At 41.6% G+C, this 22,627-nt stretch overlaps 1 long non-coding RNA gene across 1 annotated transcript in view; it reads right to left on the bottom strand.

Moving 5' to 3' along the window:
- 4933438B17Rik (RIKEN cDNA 4933438B17 gene) overlaps positions 1 to 19,634 on the bottom strand; it is a 57,741-nt gene extending 38,107 nt beyond the window's left edge. The window contains exon 1 of the long non-coding RNA NR_040685.1: positions 19,453 to 19,634. This is a non-coding gene — a long non-coding RNA (RIKEN cDNA 4933438B17 gene). The remainder of the gene's footprint in view (positions 1 to 19,452) is intronic.
- Between the last annotated feature and the right edge of the window lie 2,993 nt (positions 19,635 to 22,627).

Raw genomic sequence — 22,627 nt, 5'->3', positions numbered from 1 at the left:
CCACAGGCACGGTGTGATGAATCATATTCACCCAGAATGAGCAGATCCAATAAAACAGGAGGAACTTTTACAAAGGTGGCTGCACTGTGAATCAGGCAGGAGCTGGCGGCTTGACATTTCACAGATCGCAAATTAAGAATAATAGGCTCCCCTTCATTAATCTACATGGTAGGTGGTATGAAATAGAGGACCTAGGATGGGTTTCTATAAATGACCTAATTCTGTAATTTAATGCAATTTACTGAGTCACTTCTGTGTTCCAGACATTGTGATGGATCATGAGTTTTTAGAGGTAAATGAAGCAATGGCTCTGACTTTCTTGATAGACAGACACATAGGTACATAGATATATGATAGACATAAATATTAGACAATAGATGATATGAATAATACATAAACAAAGAATAGATGTATGATAGTATATAGGATATAGATAAATGAGGTAGGTAGAAAAAGATTGCTAAAACTGATAGATGATAGCTGGGTAGATAGGTAGGCAGATTGGCAGATAGATAGATAGATAGATAGATAGATAGATAGATAATAAATATAAAGATAGATAGGCAGATAGATGGATACAGAGATGGAGGATACATAAATGATAGGTGATAGGAAAGTAGGTGAATGGGTAACTAATAGATAATTTGGATAGATAATTTATGATAACAGACAGACAATAAGTAAGTGGGTAGATGATCAGTAGATTGTTAACAAAATTTAGATCAATAATCAATATACAGATGGTGGTAGACACATATAGGCAAGAAAGTCTTGTACAATTATTTAGATATATACATATGGGAGTATTTAAGAGAAAATCATGTGACATAAGATTAACCAGCCATCACTTTTGCTTACATTGTATTACACATACAAAGCTCTGCAGCCATCAGCGTTGTATGTTTTCAAGACCATCCTGCTTCCACCCTCTCAGACATTCCTCAGTACCCTCTGCCCAGCACCTACTAGAGTCCACTTTCTACTAGTTCACTAAAGTAGAAAACCTTAGTTAAAAAAACCTTTAAAAGTTTATTGAAGAAGAGACTAGTCTACTTTCCATCATTACGGGCTTACTTATTTTTATATATTTTATGTAAATGTAATCACACAATACATGACCACTCATGCATGGATTCATTTCTTGGCTTAATGTTTATAATGTTCATCAACTTCATCCATGGACATGGATGGGTGGATAGGACATGCATTAAAATTCTAGTGGCACTAACCATCAGGTAGACCTGCTCCAAAGATCCTCAAACAATGAATGCCAAGAGCTACTGAAGCACAGCTGAGTAAGTACTATTCAAATCATAGCCTTGAACTGAGACAGTAATATGTAAGACATAACTCAGATAAGTGTGAACAGAACTACAAAAAGAATGAGGATCCATGGGAGGGGGATGCTCACAACCTCCTAGGTGGCCAGACTGTTAATGCATTTGTCATTATTTGGAGCTAGAAAGAAAGCTGAAGGCTGAATTCTCTTTTATAGTGACTGGATGTCCTGGCTTCATTTTCTTTTGCCATTGGAATAATTTGTTTTTCTCAAGTATTTCCAAGCAGTTATACTTCCAATCAAGAATGGTAACCCCTGCTACTGAATGGTTTTTATATACTTCAAATCTTGAAGTATTTGTGGTACAGGGCAATGATTTTAAAGGCTTTTATAACAATACAGATCTAGAAAATCTGTTTTAAAATCATGTGTAATCTATGGCTCTATTAATTGTAGCATAGAAAGAATCCAAATATCACAAACACATACACACACACACACACACACACACACACACAGAGAGAGAGAGAGAGAGAGAGAGAGAGAGAGAGAGAGAGAGAGAGAGAGAGAAACTCACACCATGAAAAGGCATTTCATCAAACAAAGGAAAAAATAGTGAATACAAAAAAAATGGCTTATAGTATTTAGCTAGATCATTAATATTTTTACTTTATGTATTTGAGTCAGGTAGAATTTCTTTATTTTTTGAAGCAGGGTATCACTATGTAGTCCTGGCTGGCCTGGAACTCACTCTGAAGATCAGGCTGGCCTGAAATTCAGAGATCTGCCTGCCTCTGCCTCCTGAGAGCTTCGATTTCTGGAATACATCACCACACCCAATCCCTTTAGATATTTCAACTTCATAAATTTGGGCCAAAAAAGACTGTAATAGCAAAATTCTAGTTATTTGTTATAGGTAATAATTCATAAAACATTGCATGACACAAAGGTGTAAGTGCTACAGCCACCGGCAACAGTTGTGAGACATTATTTTCAAGTGATATTTTCTTAAAAAATGCATGTGTTAGAAAAAAATTACAAAGCCCCTGCTATAAAATATTCCCCCTGTGAGGTCTTCTGAGAACTTGATGATTTGGTCACTCTTATTATCTCCTTGGAAGCCACCTCCAGTTTCCAAATTTTCTAGGATTTACATCTAGTTTGGTTTCTGTTGGTGTAGTAAACACCATAACCAACAGCAATGTGTGGTCACATCCTGACCACAGTCCATTACTGAGAAAAGTCAGTGCAGGAACTTAGAGGCAGGCACTGAAGCAGAAACCATGCAGGAATGCCACTTACTGGCTTGCTCCTTTCTCCATCACTTGTTCAACTCAGAACCACCTGCCCAGGGGTGGCACTGCCCATAGTGGGCTAGACATTCCCAGGTCAATTATTGATTAAAAAAAAAGTACTGCAGACTTGCCTGTGGACCAATTAGTTGGAGAAAATTCCTCAGCTGAGGTTCCCTTTTCCCCAGATGTGTCTAGTTGACAATGATGCGAGGTGTAGCATCAATGAATCAATTCTGTATCAATACGGATGAAAGTTTACAAGTAGATCTAAATACCACATTCATCTAGGTTCAAAGAACAAACCAATGTATTGTCTGGAATGAGGACAACACATAGCTTCTAAGAAGTCCTCTGAGGAGAACCTCCCACATTTTTATTAGTCATGGAAAAGACCAGAGGTGGCCAGCAGCAGACATCCCAAGTGAAAATGCTCCCTTTGCTAGCTACGACTCCTGGACAGAGTCATTTTCTGACTTTTTTCTTTCCAACTTATCTTAAATTTATCCAAATAGAACCAGAAAAATAGCCAGGGGCTTTGCTAATGGATTTTGTAGCTCAAGCCACTTCAACCACTAGTTTCAACCTATTTTTCTTTTGCTGCTGAGATGCCTCATAGAATGGTAGGCATATGAGCAATACAGACATGCGAGCAGAAAGAATTGTGTGTGCCTGCCAATGAGTTCAAGATAACATGATTGGTGGTGTTCAAGTTTTGCCTGCATGTGTCTAAAAATAGAGTCCGGTGTGGAAAACCTTTGGTTTGTTTCCAGTGTTCTCAACACAAAATTTTAAAATTCTAAATTCCCCATCGTCTATGTGGCTGCTTCAAATAACATGGACTTCCCCAGCTTGCTCAGTGGTTAGCTGTGAATGGATGACTTTCTCCTTGTGATGAAACAGGGACCCTTCCAGAGGATACCCTGCCCTTCTCTGCCCTCAAATGTTGACCATTTTGAGCCACTGGGAAGAGGGGCCATGTGAAGACTGATGTATTGATGGGCTAGTGAAAGCCTTCATCCTTGGACCAAAATGTCTAACAGCCTAGCTCTGCATGTAAGAGATAAATGGACTTCCACCACAAGGCGCATCCTGGGTCCAAGTTATTATTTCTATTTCTAGTTAAGAAGACATTTATTCCTTGAACGTGATTAGCAAAGAATTACTTTTGGCATGTGCTCTACCTATATCAAGCTCTGACTCTTTCCTCCATCAGGTTGCTGTGCCTGTAGTTCCTGGGATTGAACTTGGATATTTGGCACTCAATGGTCATTGTCCTTTACCTGTTCAAACAGTATCCAGATATACCAGAGGGATAACATTTCCTCCATGTCTTTACTCCCCATATGTCTGGAGTCTAGTTGAATGCAGGAACGATGCTCCTGATGTACCCTATCCACATTCTACTTGCCCAGGTACAGTACTGACTCCAGGAGGGCTCAATGAACAGATTTTCTCCAGATAAGAACCCAGATGTTGGGGCTAGTGAGATGGCTCAGCGGGTAAGAGCACCCGACTGCTCTTCCGAAGGTCCAGAGTTCAAATCCCAGCAACCACATGGTGGCTCACAACCACCTTTAACAAGATCTGACTCCCTCTTCTGGTGTGTCTGAAGACAGCTACAGTGTACTTACATATAATAATAAATAAATCTTTAAAAAAAAAAAAAGAACCCAGATGTTCATGCTCTGGCTCCTAGGATGGCACTCTGATTTCTAACTGACTGTCTAGTGAAGGAGGGTGAATGCTGTTACCAGGTATGTCGATTCCATCACAATAACTTTAAAAGGGGACCGAGCCAACAGATGTAAGAAAGACAGAGAAACTGAGATATGGAAGTATAGAAAGGCTTATTTTCAGACCAGGGGACAAGGCTGAAGCTGGTGTTGTTCCGAGCCTTCAATCACAGGAAGAAGTGAGATTTCCCACCCCCTCCTGATCTCTCTTCCTATCTTATCTCCTCCTCTGCCTTCCCTAGCCTCTACTTTCTATTCTCCTTTCTCCCCCCATCTTCTTTCACTCCTGTCATTCCAAGCCACAATCCCTCCTCCCCTCCTTTTCCCACCCCTCCCCTTCTTTTCCTTCTCTCTCCTACTCTACCTTCCTTTCATTTCCATATGCCTGCCTTCTCTCTCCCTCCTATTCCCTCCTCTCCTTTTAAATTAAAACCAGGCTGAGGTGAGTTTCCCCCTGCTCCACTCATCAGCAGAGCCCTGATTTTTTTTTTTTAAATAAAAACAGAAACACCAGTAGGAAGATGCCATTGTGTCACTCAGAAAGTCACTCTGTACATCTTGGACCATCTAAAACAGTGGTTCTCAACATGTGGGCCGCGACCCCTTTGGGGGGGTGGGTCAAACCACCCTTACCCAAGGGTAAGACCCTGGAAAACACAGATATTTACCTTATGATTCACAATAGTAGCAAAATCACAGGTATGGAGTAGCAACTAAAATAATTTTATGGTTGTTTAAAGTGTCACAACACTAGGAAGGTTAAAAACCACTTATCTAGAATGTGTGTTTCGATGCTTCTTGTTTCTTTACGAACAACCCTCCATCATAAAAACAAAACAAACAACCCCCGCCCCCAGATCCCAGAAAGCTATCTGCATGCTATCTGTGAGCAGGATGGGCCATGGCTCTGTACCAGGTGTCTCTGCGCCCCTGGGGAGAAAGCAGGTGGCTAAAAGGCCACTGGACTCTAGAATTCATGGGCTCATCTGCCTTCAGCTTTGCATAGTGAGTCAAAGGGGAAAGAGAGGGGATCCATCCAACACAGCCAGTCATTCAGAACACAGATTAATAAAAATCCCCCACACTCAAAGACCACATGGTAGATCGTCTTTAAAAAGGGAAAAAGGAATATAATAGGACTGATTGAAAGATGGAGTTAACACGTCAGAAAGGCACCCTCTGAATAAATGGAAACGTTCATAATAAGCTGTGAAATTCAGAAACCGGAGGCCAAAAGGTAGGTGCAGTTTCTCATTAAGAGAGATTTCATTTTATGGCACAGTGGACCAGGCAGATGCTAGAGAGACACTATGAGGGATGAATGGCCCTTTCCAAGGGACTTTTTCGGGTCCTTCAGAGAGGATGTGCAGGCATGGATTTTCATGATCAGGACTTGGGTCCCACGGGGTGGCACAGGACTGTGGCTCTCACTGGAATGACATGGTGCTAATTATGGACTGTAGGCTGACTCTCCCTGCATTTTGAAGCAGACACAGCCCTGGGCTACACCACTCTTTCTCCACAAACGAATGTAGAAAAGACTTCAGAATCTTCTTGCTTATTTTCCTGTCTGATGAGTTTCTGTTTAAAACCAAGAAACAACAACAATCATCATAATAAAAAAATGTCATAAGCTCTAGCTGCGTAACAGTTCTGAAAACTAGTGAGCACATTTGGTCAATGGGGAGAAAAAGCAATTAAAATGGAGAAAATTGACAGATCTACAGGGATCTTTTTTTACCATGGACCTAGAGATTACTCATGCACTGTGAATATAGAATAAAACTTAATTTAAAAGTCAGATAAAGGACAGTGGTAAGGCTAGTGATCTCCTTGCCAGGTGTGTGTGTGTGTGTGTGTGTGTGTGTGTGTGTGTGTGTGTGTTTCCTTTCCTTCCTGCCTTTCTCCTAAGAGCTGTCCTGTATTGTGAAGGATACCACAGCAGGTGCTTATGCTAATTTTGGTTATTTACAAATATACTTGGAGTAGATCTTATCAGGCACCCTGTTGACCTTCAACAGTGATACAGGAAGCAGAATCCCATTCATTACAATGAAGGTTGCTTTCCACTCCTGGCCTAGTCCTGTGCATCTCTTAGCCTTGGATGCAGAGATGCTGAGGGAGGAGAGATCTGAGACTCAGCACATTCCTGGCAGCTTGCTTTCTGTGCCAGTGTGTTTTCCCAAACTTAGATAGGCTCAGCTCCTACCACAGTGAACGCTATTGCTAAAGAGGACCCCAGAATCCTTGCTGCTGGCCCTGGTAGCTTGTGGTGGATGTAGTGACCTCTTTGGTTGTAGTCAAGCAGGGGTGAGATCTCCCTTGTCCTGGAATCATGACAATTGTGACCAGTGTTTTCATAAGTATGTGCACGTCTGTGACTCTGATACACTGGCTTCATTTCCCTGGGTTCAGAATCAGATGCGAATCATATGTTGTTGTATCTATTTTTAGTGTTGTTATAAAACGGTACCTCTTAATATGAAAATCTTTTCTGAGCTTTTTGCCCCATAAGGCAATGTTGATTTATAATTTTTGCCCCATAAGGCCTGATGATTTATAACATTTCAACAATGAAGGAGAAGAGTGGGTAGTTTTCTTTTGTGTTTCTAGTAACTTCAGGATTTATTGTGCTTATGCATTATAGTACATATCCTATCTCTGCCTTAGCATTTTAACACTTAGTGGTTCATTGCATCTCTTTGTACCTCACTTTTATGTGTATGTGTGTGTGCCTGAGTCTGTGCTCCATGTGCACGAAGTGACACAGAGACCAAGGTATGTGCCAAATCCCCTGGAACTGGAGTCACAGATGGCTGTGAGCCACCATATGGGTGCTGGGAATCGAACCCAGGTCTTCTGCAAGAGTAGATAAAGCTTTTAACTACAAAGCTATCTCTCCAGTCCCTTGAAACTCACCTTTAGCTTAAAGGTCTGCTTTTTAAATTACTCTGTGAAACTGGAGATGAAAAGGGAAACCAGTCTATGCATCAGAAAGTGATTTATTTGAATAGTCTTTATCCAATGCCATTGCTGCCTGTGCCCATCAGTCTTCAGGGAAGGGTGACTGTCTTCTTTACCAGTTTGCTTAGTAGTTGTGTGTGTGTGTGTGTGTGTGTGTGTGTGTGTGTGTGTGTGTATGCAGGAGTGATCTCTGGATGTACCTTCTAAAAATCCAGTTTTAGAGATGCTGACCAAGCTGACCACGCTGACCATTCCAGACATCTAATGCCCCATAGGGGTTAGGATATGACCTATGAATCCAGGATTCTTTGAAACAGAACTCTAGTGGCCTCAAGGTATCATCACATATACGTACAGAGAGTTGACTTATGAGTTTGGTCCCTCTTACACCCGAGGACCCAGAGAGTAAGATGGCCATTACATTCCTGTCTCTTGCTCATGTTTACTAGCTGCTGTGTGCATTCGTTCCATTTCCTCCTCTTGCTGTGACAAATTACCTAGCAAAAGCAAATTATGAGATGAATGATTTATTTAGCTCACACTTCAAGGGGGCATGGTCCATCATGGTGAGGAAGGCACAGTAGTATGGCTATGAGTCAGGGGATCACACTGTACTCACAATCAGGAAGCAGAGAGAGATGGATGCCGGTGCTCAGCTCACTGTCTCTTTTGTATTCAGTACAGGAACCTGACCCATGGATGGTGCCATCCCTGTTTAGGCTAAGTCTTCTCATCTCAGTTACCCTGATCTAGATATGACCACACAAGTCCAGAGACTTGTTGCCAAGGTGAGTCTATCTTCCGTAGGGTTGATAATCAATATTAATCACCCCAGTACATATAGACCAGACTATAAGGCTAGAGTCATGTGGACTCTGTCCTTAGGAAAATGTGCCTGCCGGAAGGAAGCAGAGGGGAAAGGAGAAAAGACTGCTGCTTCTCATACATACACAGGGTGTTACAATTGGTAGTAGGAGATGGTCACAGTAAGAGTTCACACCTACAGGAAATGAACTGGCATGCTTAAGAAACATCTCTACACCCCAATTTATCCCAGAGATATTTAAGTTGTGGGAGAATCCAAGTTCCTTGAAATCCCTATTTTCCCCTATTCACTGTCGCACTTGGTAAGAATACAGTGGACTAAAGAAGAAAAGTTTTAGTTTACACGTTCAGGTGGTTTGTCTGCATGTGTATATGTGCCCAAGGAGGTCAAAGAGGTCCTCAGATCCTCGGAATCTGAAATTACAGGTGTTTTTGAGCCTCTGTGTGTTGGGAATTGAACCTGGATCCTCTACAAGAGCTGCCAGTGCTCATAACCACTGATCTGTCTATCCAGTTACAGTCCAGTAGGTTTTAAAATATACCTCAGGACATTAACTTCCCTAGTTTAGAACATAATTCCTGGCTTCAAGGGAAGGCACTGGCCATGGTCAGATCCAAATGCTGTTTCTTTGGAAAGGAGCGGATGAGACATCTCAAGGAGGAGGGAGCATCACATAGAACATCAAAAAGAGATCATGCAAGGGAGGTGAGGTATGGGGGAGGTAAAGAAGCCTTTCAACCATCGACAACTGCATTCAAGCTCACTAGGGATGACAGAGGCAAGCAGTGATGAACGGGTTGGTGACAAGACTCTGTTAAGTATAGACGGCTCTCCCCAGGGAGGGGAGAGGCAGAGCTTGTAGCATAAATGGATCTGTTCCCATGCTCTTAAAGTTGATGGATGCTGGAAAGAAAAACTAAAAGAACGTCTTCTGGAATAACTTTACCAACTCAATTCTTGCAGAAGGAAGTTTCATTCCTGGAGTGGACCTCATCCTTAAGTCTTTCCCGAATGGCAAAGCAACAGAAACCACTTAGCAGTAAGCCCTTCAAGAGATGCACAGGACCTACAGGAATGAACGGAAGACCTAAACCAATAGCAGAACACACTGTAACCCAGGACAGAGAGATCGATACAGGAAAAGGTAGGTTTAAAGCATGCTAATCCTGTTTCATAACACTAGAGCTTGGCAAGAAGGTCCAAGGTGAGCCCAAGCTCCGGGAGGGTTCCAAGAAAGCAGTTACTGCCTTGAGCACGGTCTCAGCTGCATCCTAAGACACATGGAATTCCTGTCATTACCCAAAGTCATCTGATGTCCATGGGGAACTGCGTAATTACCCAGTCCTCCGGAGAATGTGTGAAGAAAACACCCAAGATTCATTAGCACTTCCATTAGATTTTGATACATGATGAATACTCTATTTCAGGTTAGCAACACACACACACACACACACACACACACACACACACACACCCACTGGGGCAGGGGGTGGGGGAGAGAATGGGTGGGTCAATAACATGCCCAGATAACTAGCTTGCAAACTACTTAGAACTAATTATTTTAAGTGCCAATTGTTGGGGCTGGAGAGATGACTCAGTGGTTAAGAACACGGGCTGTTCTTGCAGAGGATCTGGGTTTGATTTCAAGGACCCATGCAGTGGCTCACAACTGTCTGTAACTCCAATTCAAAAAGATTAAAGGCTCTTTTCTAGCCCATGTGGGTACTGCACGCATGCAGGCAAAACATCCAGACACATAAAATGAATAAAATATTAAAAGTAGCAAATATTGTCTTCATACTGTTCGCTATTAATTGCTATAACCCGCACACAGACCTCTCTTGATAAAACATCTTTGTAAATATAATTTGTAATTCTAATCTACAAGAATCACTACTTTCCTTGATGTGTTCCAGGAGCTGGGAGACTTTAGGGGTTGGGTTTTCACTGGAGAGTGTGTAGTATATTTCTCATTTCATGATTTTTCTACTTCCAAAACCCTGCCTTTTTTGAGGCAAACTGTGCCTCCTCCTGGGGTGGCTGAGGTGAGAACAAAATACATAATGGGCTGGAAAATGAAATTATTAGGAGTTGACAAAATATGCAAATGACTAGAGTTTTACACAACCTCATTTTAGTAAAGATAAAAATAAAGAATGAAGATTTCCCTGACATATGGATACAACTCTTCCATCGTAAAAGGAAGTTAATAAGCCATAAAGAACTACCTATTAATTTGACTACATGATACTTTAAACTGTGTTTGTTAAACTGTATCATAATTAAACCAAAGAACAGCTGGAAACAGAGGGGAAACTTATAATACACATGGCAAAGCATCAGTGTCTCTTATTATGTAAAGATCATCTATTTATAGATCTATCAATTCAGACACAGACACTTCATAAAACAGATTAAGGTCACGAACAGTCAAGGAAAGAAAAACATCCATCACAGGAAATTATATATATATATATATATATATATATATATATATATATATATATATATATATATACATCATAAAATATCCAGCTCTATTGTTAATAGAAAAATGTTGGATATGAAAGGAAGAGAAAGGGAGAAAGGACAACAATTATGGAACATAATAGCCAGATGAATATTACCAAAGTACATTATATGATAATGTCACAGAGAAACCCCTTACTTTGTGTAACTAATGCACAGTAACAGGAAAATGTGTTACTTCAAACTGTTAAATACTTTAGCACTGTATCAGTCTTCTTGGCACAAGATGTGGAAATGGATACTTACATCGTAAGTGTCAGTGTTTTGATGAGCAAGTGGTGCCTGACATTGTTGCTGGAAAACATAAACAAATGTGTGCCCACGCCAGACAGAGAACTAAGGAGACCACAGGAAGGATGCCACCAAAGTTCAGCTTGGTGAACCAATGAGTTTTCCTGGGGTTCCTTACAGGCGTATGGTCGAGGGATTACTTCCAGGAGCAGAAATGACTCAAAGACAGCTGCATCACCACTGCCCACTTCAGCATGGGTGACAGCTTACCAAAAGCTGGGAACCTGGAGCACACTGCACAGCCTGCAGGCAGCTCAACAGGCTGAAGAGTGTCCTTTCCTGGTGACTCTGTTGATCTCTGAATTTACCAGGCATCTCCTCCCCTCTGGTCTGAGTGTTCCCCAGTCACCTCAATATTTGCCCAGGGTGGGAGGGGGCTAGTGAATCTTGTCAGTTTCTGGAACTTCCTGAAACCTTGGAGACGTTCACCTCCTGAGATTCAGGAGCCTCCTTGCAGGATAGAATATCTCACCTACCAATAGAACACCTTGTATCTTAACACGCTTCCATCCAAGATGCAATAAATGCATAAAGTCCTGTTCCTAAAATTATATTATACTTTTTCTGATTTATTATTTATTATTGAGCCCCATGAGGCCTTTATCTTCATCTCCAACTCTAGACCAGCATTGAGCACACAGATGCCTAGTAGGTATCTACCGAACTGATGCTTGACTGACTAAGCAGAGCTGGTGGTGATGAAACTACTTTTTCCTAAAAATTCAAATAATGGCTAAGTCTTGCCTGAGAGCCTAGAAGCAAATTAAAGTGTCAAGGCTGATTATAAAATGGACTCTCAAAATTAGGGGAATTCCCATGCCACTGTCTCTTCTTTTTCAGAATCTTTTTCCCACCCACAGAACACAAATCCACGCTGGGGACTTTGGCTCTACATTACCACAGGGGTAAAAAAGATGTGAGATAGGGCTGAAGGCCCATCAGCAATCCTTTGGAAATAAATAGGAATGGAAGAGACCAGCCCATCTGTCCCTGTGATCAGCGATCATCTCTCCTGCCATTTTAGCGGTTAATTTCCCGGCTCAGCTGCATCTTGCCTCTTCTGGGGAAAACAGATGACAATTCACTTTGCGAAGAGAATCCATTGTTCCCTGAAATGCGGTGCTGAAAGCTGAAATCTCCTTTTGCTGTCTGTAAACGAATCTTTCAAACAAAAGCATTAAAAGAAATAGACTGAGTTTCAGATAACTCCAGCACTTAAAGATCTCTCCTTCCTTCTCTGTCCTCACCATCCACAGAGGCATCTTTATGTAAGCAGGAGAGTAAGGTGGCCTCTGAACGCAAACTCAGGCCATTTCAGAGAGGCAGCCGGAACTGACCTCTTCACAGCCTGGCTTCCTTTTATGCACCTCGTGGGCAAATGCAAAGGGCTCATCTCTCTCCTTTATTACATTGTCTCAGTCTGGGATTTCCCAACAATTAAAAAGGCAGTTAGATCAGGCTGGTTAGGCTTGCTCTTGGTGGAGGCAGGAGAATCAAAAGTTCAAGGTAGCCTCAGCTAAAGAGGGAGTTCAAGGGCAGCCTGGGATATGTGAGGAACCCGCACCCTAACACACACACACACACACACACACACACACACACACACACACGCGTGCACACACACACACTAGCTGGATGCCCAATGCTGTTGAATCATATGCATTTGACCATTTATTTTTCTCCTGATGTAGGATTTTGAATTCATACCAATGTCCAAGCATCTCTAGTTCTCACACATCTATCCAGCACAGGAAGAAAGTCCAGTTTCACTGATTCTAGCCAGGTCTTAGCACATGTACACACATACATGTACATGCACACACATACACACCCACTTTATATGTACATATATGTGGCAGCCTTAACATGTGTTGTGCTCAGTAGTTTCCTCGGGTTTAAACATCTCCTCCATGCAGGAAGGAGGTGACCTGTGAAACCCAGGAAGTAAGCAAGCTCAACCAGCCTTGGAAAGCAACACTGGCAAGATTCCCACTCCCCAGCTTTCAGAAGCAATGAGCACCTGCTGGGAGGAGACTCTGGGGAGCAGAGCCCCTGGAGAGGAGTGTGTCTCCCTGCAGACTCTGCAGAGACTGCCAGTTTTAAAGCTCTCTTGAGCTGTCACCCAGGTTGGGGTGGGCTCTTTGGTGATGCAGCTATTTTGAGTCATCCCTGCCCCTTGTCAGTGACCCTTACCAGTACTACAGTTGCTAACATCAATTAAAAACTCATTGATTCATCAAGACAGACTTCAGTATCATTGTTAGTATGTTCTAGCGTGAGTTCCTTGCCTGGGTTAAATAGGTGTGTGTGTGTGTGTGTGTGTGTGTGTGTGTGTGTGTGTGTGTGTGTATACATGAGTTGTGTCTTCCTAGGAAAAATATCACACATAACAACATATGACCACTTTGAACAGCATCCTAGGTTTGGAGGGATCTGATGCTATCTGACACCCTTGGAGGACACAGCTGTCTGAAGAAAACAAGACAGAAGGGGCCCCAATCCCAATGACATGCCCCATGGCCTCGATGAACTCTGCAAGGTGGTGTGGCATGAAGGCCCCTTCTTTGCTTGTTCAGAATCAAAGCTGAGGGCTCAAGACATTCTAGATCATTTCCAGGGTTCACAGTCCCCACTGAGAACTTCACCAACAGGTAACTGAAGAAGAAATGTGAGATCATTTTCTGAAATGAGAGAAAAGCTGAAGCTTCCCTTCCTGCTCTCTGCTCTCCTCCCCTCGGGGCTGTACCCTGCTCTCCCAGGAACACGCTGCAGGCTCTGGAGCTCACAGTCCCTTGATAATTGCTGTCTGGAGGCCCTGCCTGCCAGACTCTTCTGAGAAGTGATTAGGAGAGCCGACATTTTGCTGGCTTCTGGGTTCAGATGTTTTATCTCAATTACACGAAACTCAGAAGAAAGAAAAGGCCGGATCACTTCAGTTCTCCACTCTCACTGTGCTTTGGCAAGCAGCAGAAATAACAGGGTCAGAATCTAAGTCAGTTAAGGACTTTCAAAGACTCTCAATGTGACACCAAGTTCAGTCTCACCTGCCACCAGCTCCCACTGGGAAGTGCAACTCAGCAAGGATGCTTGCGGAATTAATCTTACTCACTAGAACTCTGACTTCTCCTTCCCTTAGCTTAGGAAATGCTGTGCAGTCAGCTTTCCACTGCTGTAATGATGTACCTGAGGTAATCAACTTAGAGAGGGAAAAAGTTTCTTAGTTCCCAAAGAAGGTGGGATGCAACCATTGCTTTGTAATGTTGGTGGATGTGCTTGATGGTAAGGGAAGGAGATGGTGAGAAAACACCAAACCCAAACCCAAACCAAAACACCAAAACCAAAACCACCAAAACCATCAAAACCACCAAACCCAAGCCCAAAACCAAAACACTGTTCACCTCAAAGCCTGGAGACCTAGAAGAAAGTACTACCCTGAAAGCTATGCCCTACCTCATAAAGGGGACACCCCTCCAAACAGAGCTACCCTGAGACACTCAAACTAATTTTAATGCACTTAATTCTTTGGTATACATAAAATCTTTTCCTTTCTTTAAAACCAAAAGAACAAAGATGATTTTGATGTGTCTTTTTCAAATACGGCACTTTATTAATTCTTTGAGAATCCTAACAGTGTGTCTTAATTCTATTCACCTCTCGTTCCTCCCCAGGTCCTCCCAACCGACCCTAATGCCTTCCTACTTCCCAAACCTATATGTCCTTTTGTTGTTGTTTAATAACCCACTAAGTCAATTTACACTATTGTCCGTGTACTCCTGGGTGTAGGGACACCCACTGGAGCAAGGTTGATCTACCAGGGGACCACACCCTTAAAGAAAACTGACTCTCTATTCTACTTGTAGGAGCCTTCAAGTACCCATAGCTGTTCAGTTAGGTTAGGGGTGGAGGTTCATGAACCCCTTCCCACTCCATGGTAGGATGCTGGCTGGATTGACCCTGTGCAGACCGCCACTGTTGCTGTGAGTTTGTACACATCAATCCAGAAGATACCATTTTACCATGGTCATCTCTGGCCTCTGGCTCTTGCAGCTTTTCTGGTCTCTCCTTCCATGAGAGTCCAACTCTTGGGGGTTGGGGTGTGGTCTGGGATATGAATGCCCAGGTCATGGTTGAGCACCCTCTGACATGTATTCTCTGGAATACATTTCTCTTGGCCAGTTTTGAGTTTCTCTGTTAACCACCATCCACTGCGTAAAGAAACCAGGCTGATGCGGACTGAGAGCTGCATTTATTTATGATCAGAGAGATACAAATGTAGAAAGGGTGGCTTGATATTATGTCCATTTGGCAGAATAATAATAATAGGTTCACTTCTAGGGCCTGTGAGGTTGGCCGATGTGGGCTTTTGGCTAGGTGTATTGTATCAGGCAAGTGTCTGTTCCTGCGGTATGGGCCTGAAATCCTATCTTGATGTGTATGTTGCATGTGGCTTCCATTCAACAGGATAAGCTCACCTGTTTCATGTGCATCTTTTTCAGGTCTACGGGAACCACGCCCTTTTCCTCTCACCATGCCTTCTGGCTTGATTTTGACATGTCTTTATTTCCAATAACTTACATAACCTTGTTGAGGTGTCATTGACCAAAACATGTTTGTTGTGTAGACATGGTGTACACAAAGTACTCTGATATGCATGTTGAGAGGGGCTGATTCTGCACCAACACAGGCAAGGACACAGTTTGATATCGAATGTCTGGGTTAAGGATGCAAGAGAGATTTCCTTGATCCACTCAGGAAGGAGTTCTTCATCCCCACCCCAACTCCTACTCCCACCGCCCGTCCACCATCTGCCATTCCCTGGAACTTCAATGACTGGAATTCAGAAACTGATGTTTCCTATTGGTGATTTGTAGAATATCTTGACAAGATCTCACACCGTTTCTTTTGTGAATGTTGGCAGTGCCCACTGACATCCCCTTGGCGAGAACAAAATATTGTTGAAGCCCAGGAGCATAGCAGAGTGTTCACCATTCAAAGGGGATCTCACATCACAAAGTGGATATTAATAGCAACCTTTACACTATGTTTATTTTATCACCAGAAAAAAATTAAATCAAACCTAAAGTAAAAATGAATAGAATAAATCTAAACTTATAACCCTTCTGTTATAACAGTTTATTTCAATAATAAATATATATGATATCTGTCCTATATTCTGGACATGGTGCTTTCCAAAACACCTTATGTTACTTAAAAAATGATATATAAAGATGTTTTTAATTATTTCTTTTGATTTTGAAATTATAATTACACCACTTCCCCTTTCCTTTTTTCTCTCTCCAAACACTCCCATATCCCCTTCTTTCTTTTTCAAACTCATTCTTCTTCATTAATTGTTATTACATCCATACATGTGCATTTTTATACAGACAGAATCCTAAATACAACCTGTTCAGGGTGTATGCTGATAATCATATGTATGTTGTCAAGGCTGATGGTTTAATATTGGACAACTAACTGGTGTGCTCGTTCCTGGGGAAGACTGTTTCTCACACTCTTGGCGTTTTCTTAGTTCTTTGTCTAGGATTGAGACCTCCTGAGCATTCTTCTATCCATGTTGGCACACGCATGATTCCCCTTGTAGCCATAGATAAGTGTAATTCTCAACCCTCATCAAGAAAACTTATCTTTGCAACAGAGACCACCTCAGAAAAGTACAACCAATCAAAATGCAGAGTTGTAGAGCCCAGTCCCAAGAGATACATCTATAAAACACACCCACAGTGAAGGCTCAGGGACCATTGTGAAAGAGGTGAGTGGTGGAAAAAACATAAGAGACAGGGGAGCGGGGAGTTTTCTGTGAGACAGGGAGTTTTCTAGTAATGTCAGAAGCTACACCCAGAATGTCTCACCAACATGACTACTACTTAAATATAATTGGAACAGAACTAACTTTTTGAGAGACTGCATTTGGGAGGCTCTTTCACTTCTTCCTTGCAGAAGATATAGTAAAATAGCTAAATTCCGCACAGAGGAGAAGGACGGGCTCAGAACTCCATGTAGGTAGTGAGAATAAGATGGTGATTTGATCAATAAATGCTCACCCTGTTTAGAAATTGGAAAGAAAAATGCTCTGCCACAGACAGCCCGGAGTTCCTTGTCTACAAGTAAAATTTGAGCAGAACCATAGATCTCGAGGCTCTTCTAAGACATATTGTGATCAATATATGAGGGAGCAATGAGAAATGGCCAGTTCAAGGATGCAAAATGAGAGATGCTCAGGTGGAATCTGCCGATGGGACGAAGTCGTCTTCTGTTCGTGAGATGTGTATTGGGAATGGAGGGTGCTTTACAGATTGAAGCAGAGCTCAGCGGACCTGGCCAAGTGTCCCTCTACAAAACTTGGTGATCTCACACTCATGAAGAATTACATTAAAATAGTGGAATTGGAAGGAAGTTAGGCAGTGAAGAGACTAGAAAATAGCATGTTCATTGATCCTTGAATGCTTGCTTCCTTGTTATACACCACACCTCTGGGTTCTTTGACAAGTCTTGCACCCTGCTTGGGTTCATCTCACAATGCTTTCTTGCCAGCTCTTTGTGTTTTCTACTCAATAAATGCAACAAACCATGATGACAGCAACAATAAAGCGTAATTGGACCAATCACAGGTCAATGTCTTCCTGAAGATGAGGTCTTATTATTCCTTATTCCCAAGTCCTTCTTTGGGCTGCTACAGATTTAGGACTACCAAAGTACTTCAAATATCTTACCCCCACCCCCAGGTCTCCATCTTCACTTAAGCCTTGGAGAACCAGAGTCCAGTTGGAGGGCACAGAGGAGAGACAGATGGCCAGGAAAAACCCTAGGTAATGACTCCCTTGCTTTTGCTGCCTTAGCATCTCAGCTCTGACATCAAACTAGTCAGATATAAAAATGTGAGCCCACATATGTTATGTTACTGATGATGCCACCTAAAAAATGTCTGGGATACAATGAACCCTTTGAAGACTCCACTTAAAAGTAGGGATGGCTCACTTAAGAGTAGGTAAATCATTGACAGCACAGCCCTGATGATCTGAGTTTGGTGTCCCAGAATCCACCTAAAGCTGGATGCAAGTCTTTAATCCCAACACTTCTTTGGGAAGATGGGAGTCAGGAGACTTCTGGAAGCTTGTGGGCCAGTAAAATCAGGCATTTGTAATGGGGAACAATAACAGAACCTGTCTCAGTCAAGGTGGAGAATAAGATCTAAGGTTCAAGGTTGGCTTCTGACCTTCCACTGCATGCTCTAGCAAAGTGCACCTGCATTCATACATGCATTCATAAACATGAACTTAAATACCTGCCCCCACAATACACATACCACATACATACCACATACCACATACATACCACATACCACATACATACCACATACATACCACATACATACCACATACATACCACATACCACATACATACCACATACCACATATCACATGCACACCCACAACTGGACAATGTAGAGGGAGTGAGAGACTTTGAAACACCCAGTCTTAAATAAGATATTCTCATCAAACCACTCCACTCAGGGAGTGTTACAGAAGAGGAGGTGGAAAGAGTGTAAGAGCCAGAGGGGAGGAAGGACACAAGTATCTTCTAGACACAGTAGGACTGACACTGTCTTTTAGACACGGTAGGACTGACACAATATGAATACAGATAGTAGAATGGTCTGCACAGGTTCAAACCAGGTGGGATTCCAGTGCTGAAAGGGACAGATAGAAGGAACTCCCAACCACAATCCAGAAGCTATCTCCAAGTGATAACAATTTGGAAAGGAAAATTTATTTTCCCCCAAATGGAGTCTTACTGGGTATATAAACAACACTTAAAGGTAAGTTCTATACCCAGCAGTAGATTGCTAAGGCAAAACAAACTCAATAGCGGTTTTTGCAGATTCGTTTTGTCTCATATTGCACATGAGTGTTTTTTTTTTAATCTTACAGGTCTTTTGCTTATATATTATTATATATTATATATAAGTTTTTATGGGATTTTGGGTGTGTGTGTTTATTTTTTATACTTTTTCAACTTATTTTTCATTCTGGCTTGTTTGCTTTTTTTTTTGTTTTTAATTTGCCTGTCTGTGTTCTGAAGACAAAGAAAGAAGGCAAGAAGTTGGCTTGGTGAGGAGGTGGGGAGAACCTAGGAGGAGACGGGGGCAGGGGAAACTATGACCAGATTATATTCTATGAGTTTTCAATAAGATAAACATGAACGAGAAAAGTAAAGATACAGAGAATTGAAAAAGAAGAAAAAATTTATGTATTAGAGAACACCGGTCCAGAGACTCTCTGCCTTGACAATAAGGCCTCAAAGGTAGCCATGTGATGGACAAATGGATAAGAACAATCAAAAAATTGTATGACTGGTCTGGTAGCTACTAAGCCAGTCCCATAGGGGAGTGGCTAGTTTTACCATGTAAGGTCGATTCTAATTGGTTGAGTTTATTTTCTACTTTGCTGAGGTCCGAGCTGAAGCCTAAGGCACTTCTGCTCACACGTTTCAGGTTTGATTCCCACTATAACTAACCTGGATATTGAATTATAGGCAAAAACATCATTTTTCATGATAGCCATCTCCTTCCGGGTTTCCCAGAGTGCACTGCGGTTCACTCAGTCACATATCATTCAGCATCCATCGCATCCATCACTCAGCCTGTGCCTGGGGTTATGGTAGAATTCTCTGTTGCTGCCGGAGACTGCATGAGTCTGTATAGATAATGGGAACAGTCATGATTTGGAGGCCTGTGAGAGTCATAATGATGCTTCATAGAAGGTCCTACTATGGTTGCCATAGCGACAGAACTGAATTTATGTTGCCTAGCCATGGAGGATCTAGGAGGGCAGTGAGTGGGACATGGGTGATCGTTCAGGGTAGATTTGTGTAAGAATTATCTTGTTGGGCATGGCAGTGCACATACCTTTAATGGCAGCACTTGGGAGGCAGAGACAGGCAAATCTCTGTGAGTTTGAGGCCAGCCTGGTCTACATAGTGAGACTGTGTCTCTTAAAAAAAAAAGCCTCGATCATGTGATGATTTGGGAGCATATGAATGTCATAATGGTAAAATGGTTACTTTATGTCTAAAATTCCTTGGTACAGATACTAAAATGTTATCTATAAGAATATTTTATAAGAATTAACTCAATAGTTCCCATATCCCACCCACATCAGGTGATTCACAGTCTTCTGTTTTTCCAGTTCTAGTGGATCAAATGCCTCAGGACTCTCAGGGTACACACACGCACACACGCACGCACACACACCATGTGAAATGGGAAAAAAACAAATCTTTTAAAATATTTTGCAGAAATCTAAATGGTTCTCGAAGACATATTTTTGATTGTGGGACACACTCACAAAGAAATATAAAATAGTTCAGTTAATTTCAAGGTCCACCTACAAGTCACAGGAAAAAGTACTCTTAAGTTAAGCTATAGCCATAGTTTCTTTTATTATTTTGACAAATTCTGATAGAAGCAATGTAAAATGTGGGTATTGGTAACAGTTCCATGACCAAGTTAAATTAAGAAGCTCATGTTTCTAAAGTCAGAAGCTATGGAAGTTCACACAGGCAGGGATTAAAACCACAATTATAATTCTATAGCTTAGAGAAAAATCATTTCAGGAAGAGGGAAACAAAACCTAAAATAGTTTAAATTATGTTTCTGTGTATTGGGATGGGGGTGGGGAGGGGAGATTGGGGGCCATTTTGTGTCAGTGAGGGCCAGAAGAGGGCACCAGATTGCCCTGAAACTGTAGTTACAGATGGTTGTTGGTCACCTTGTGGGTGCTGGGAGTCACTCTGCAGGATCAGCCAGTTCTTAGCGGCTGAGCCTTCCAGCCCCAGATTTCTGATTCTGATTTACAAGAGTCCAATACTATGCCTGTGTTTATGTTTCCTTAACTTTATTAGAGGTTTGTTTATGAGCTGTCTTGTTGAAGGTCTCAAGTACAATGGAAATGAATCTACATGCCATTCTTTTGGCATATGGCTTGGCTAGTGATTAGTCATGCTGGCTGGTGGCTCTGTAAGGTTCTAATATCTTTGTACCATCTTTCATCTCCCTTTTTAATTTGTTACTAAAATAAAATTCAGATTCTCTCATGTCACTCCAACTATCTCTCTCCCCTTCTCCCTTAGTTCACCTCAGTCACCTTAGACAGTATCACTTCTACTTTCAAGTAATTTGCACATAATTTTATTTATTGGTATAAAATATGGGATCTAAATCTATGGGAAACATGTGAATCTGGCCTAATTTGTTTCACTGGAAATCTTCAGTGGTGTCAGATTTCCTGCAAACACTAAAATTTTCCCCTTACCATGGCTGAGTAATATTCCACTGTGGATGTACAGCACATTTTCTTTATTTGTTGACAGACGCGTAGGTCCATTTGATAACTCAGCTGTTATGGACAGTGCTTTAGTAAACACAGATGTGCAAAGACCTCTGACTCACTGAATTCTTTGTGTGGAAAAGCACCTTCTGGCATTGTTCTTTCTAAGTTAACCTCAGTTTGGATGTAGTCCCCACAGCTCCTTCCCTTCTTATTCCTAGGTCTGAAATTCTGCTTTCAGGGTCCTAACATCAACCCTTACTTGGCTGAACAAGGTCCTGATTGTGTCTTGAAAAATCATTTCTAGTTTTCCAAGTCTGGGGCATGCGCAGACCTTGATGACTGAGTGTTGCTGAGGAAGGAACAGTTTTGGGCAGGGCATTTTAACTCCCTTGTGTACAATTACTGCACCGAATACAAGTCAGTTTAGCAAGTCTCATGAGACTCCTTCTGTCTGATGTAGAGGTGGAAGACTATTTATTTGGACAAGATGGACTTGAGAATCACCTATCTTTGCTCTTGGAGACCTACGGAATAAATTTCTCTGGGGTGTGACAACCTGTATTGGAGAAAGTTGCATGTTGTCAAAATATAAGTTTATTTTGTCCACAAATTGTCACTGTTTCTAATGCTTAAAACATACTTAAAAACTTAGTTCGCCTCAGTCACCTTAGATAGCATCACTTCCAAGGTTCATTATTCCAAAGACAGAGCATGTTAACACGCCAACAATTTATGTTTGGAACAGAGAATGCAGGCATTTGTTTAGCCCTCCCCCTCCAATTACAGCTGCGGAAATGAGAAAAATGCATGTGAGGTTAAACTTACATAGAGATAAGTGTCTTTTTATATTTTATTTGTGAAAACAGGCTATAAAACATCCTTTTGGGGGGAATAAGTAGATTACATTTTTTCACTCAATTTCTTAAATTTTTTACATTTATTTATTTATTTATTATATAATATATTTTGACCATGTTTTTCTGTTAACCTTGAGTAGAAACTATGGGGAATTAACCAACAGATAGTCTTGAATTGAGGGGAGGGGTAGGAGAAATGGGAAATCCTATCTGAAAGATACATGAATGGCTCTAAGGATCACCTAATGCTCTACTGATGGTCAAGCACCGGTGGTGGGCAGTAGTGTCTAGTTAAAATGCGTTAGTTAAGTAGTTTTATTATTGTCTGTTTAAAAATAAGATTAATGTAGTCTATTTTTAAATGCACAGTGATGGTGTTCATGGATTGATATTGTTCATTGCTATATAATGTAGTTAGATGGTTTGAAAATATTGAGAAAACCCATGTTTTAATGACAAATTATGAGACAATTGAAGGGCAACGACAGAATCTGGACCCTTTTG

Source organism: Mus musculus, chromosome 5 (assembly GCF_000001635.26).
Source record: "Mus musculus strain C57BL/6J chromosome 5, GRCm38.p6 C57BL/6J".
In the NCBI taxonomy this organism is placed as follows: domain Eukaryota; kingdom Metazoa; phylum Chordata; class Mammalia; order Rodentia; family Muridae; genus Mus; species Mus musculus.
Note: the sequence above shows the minus strand (reverse complement) of the source record. Positions and strands in the feature narration are given on the sequence as shown.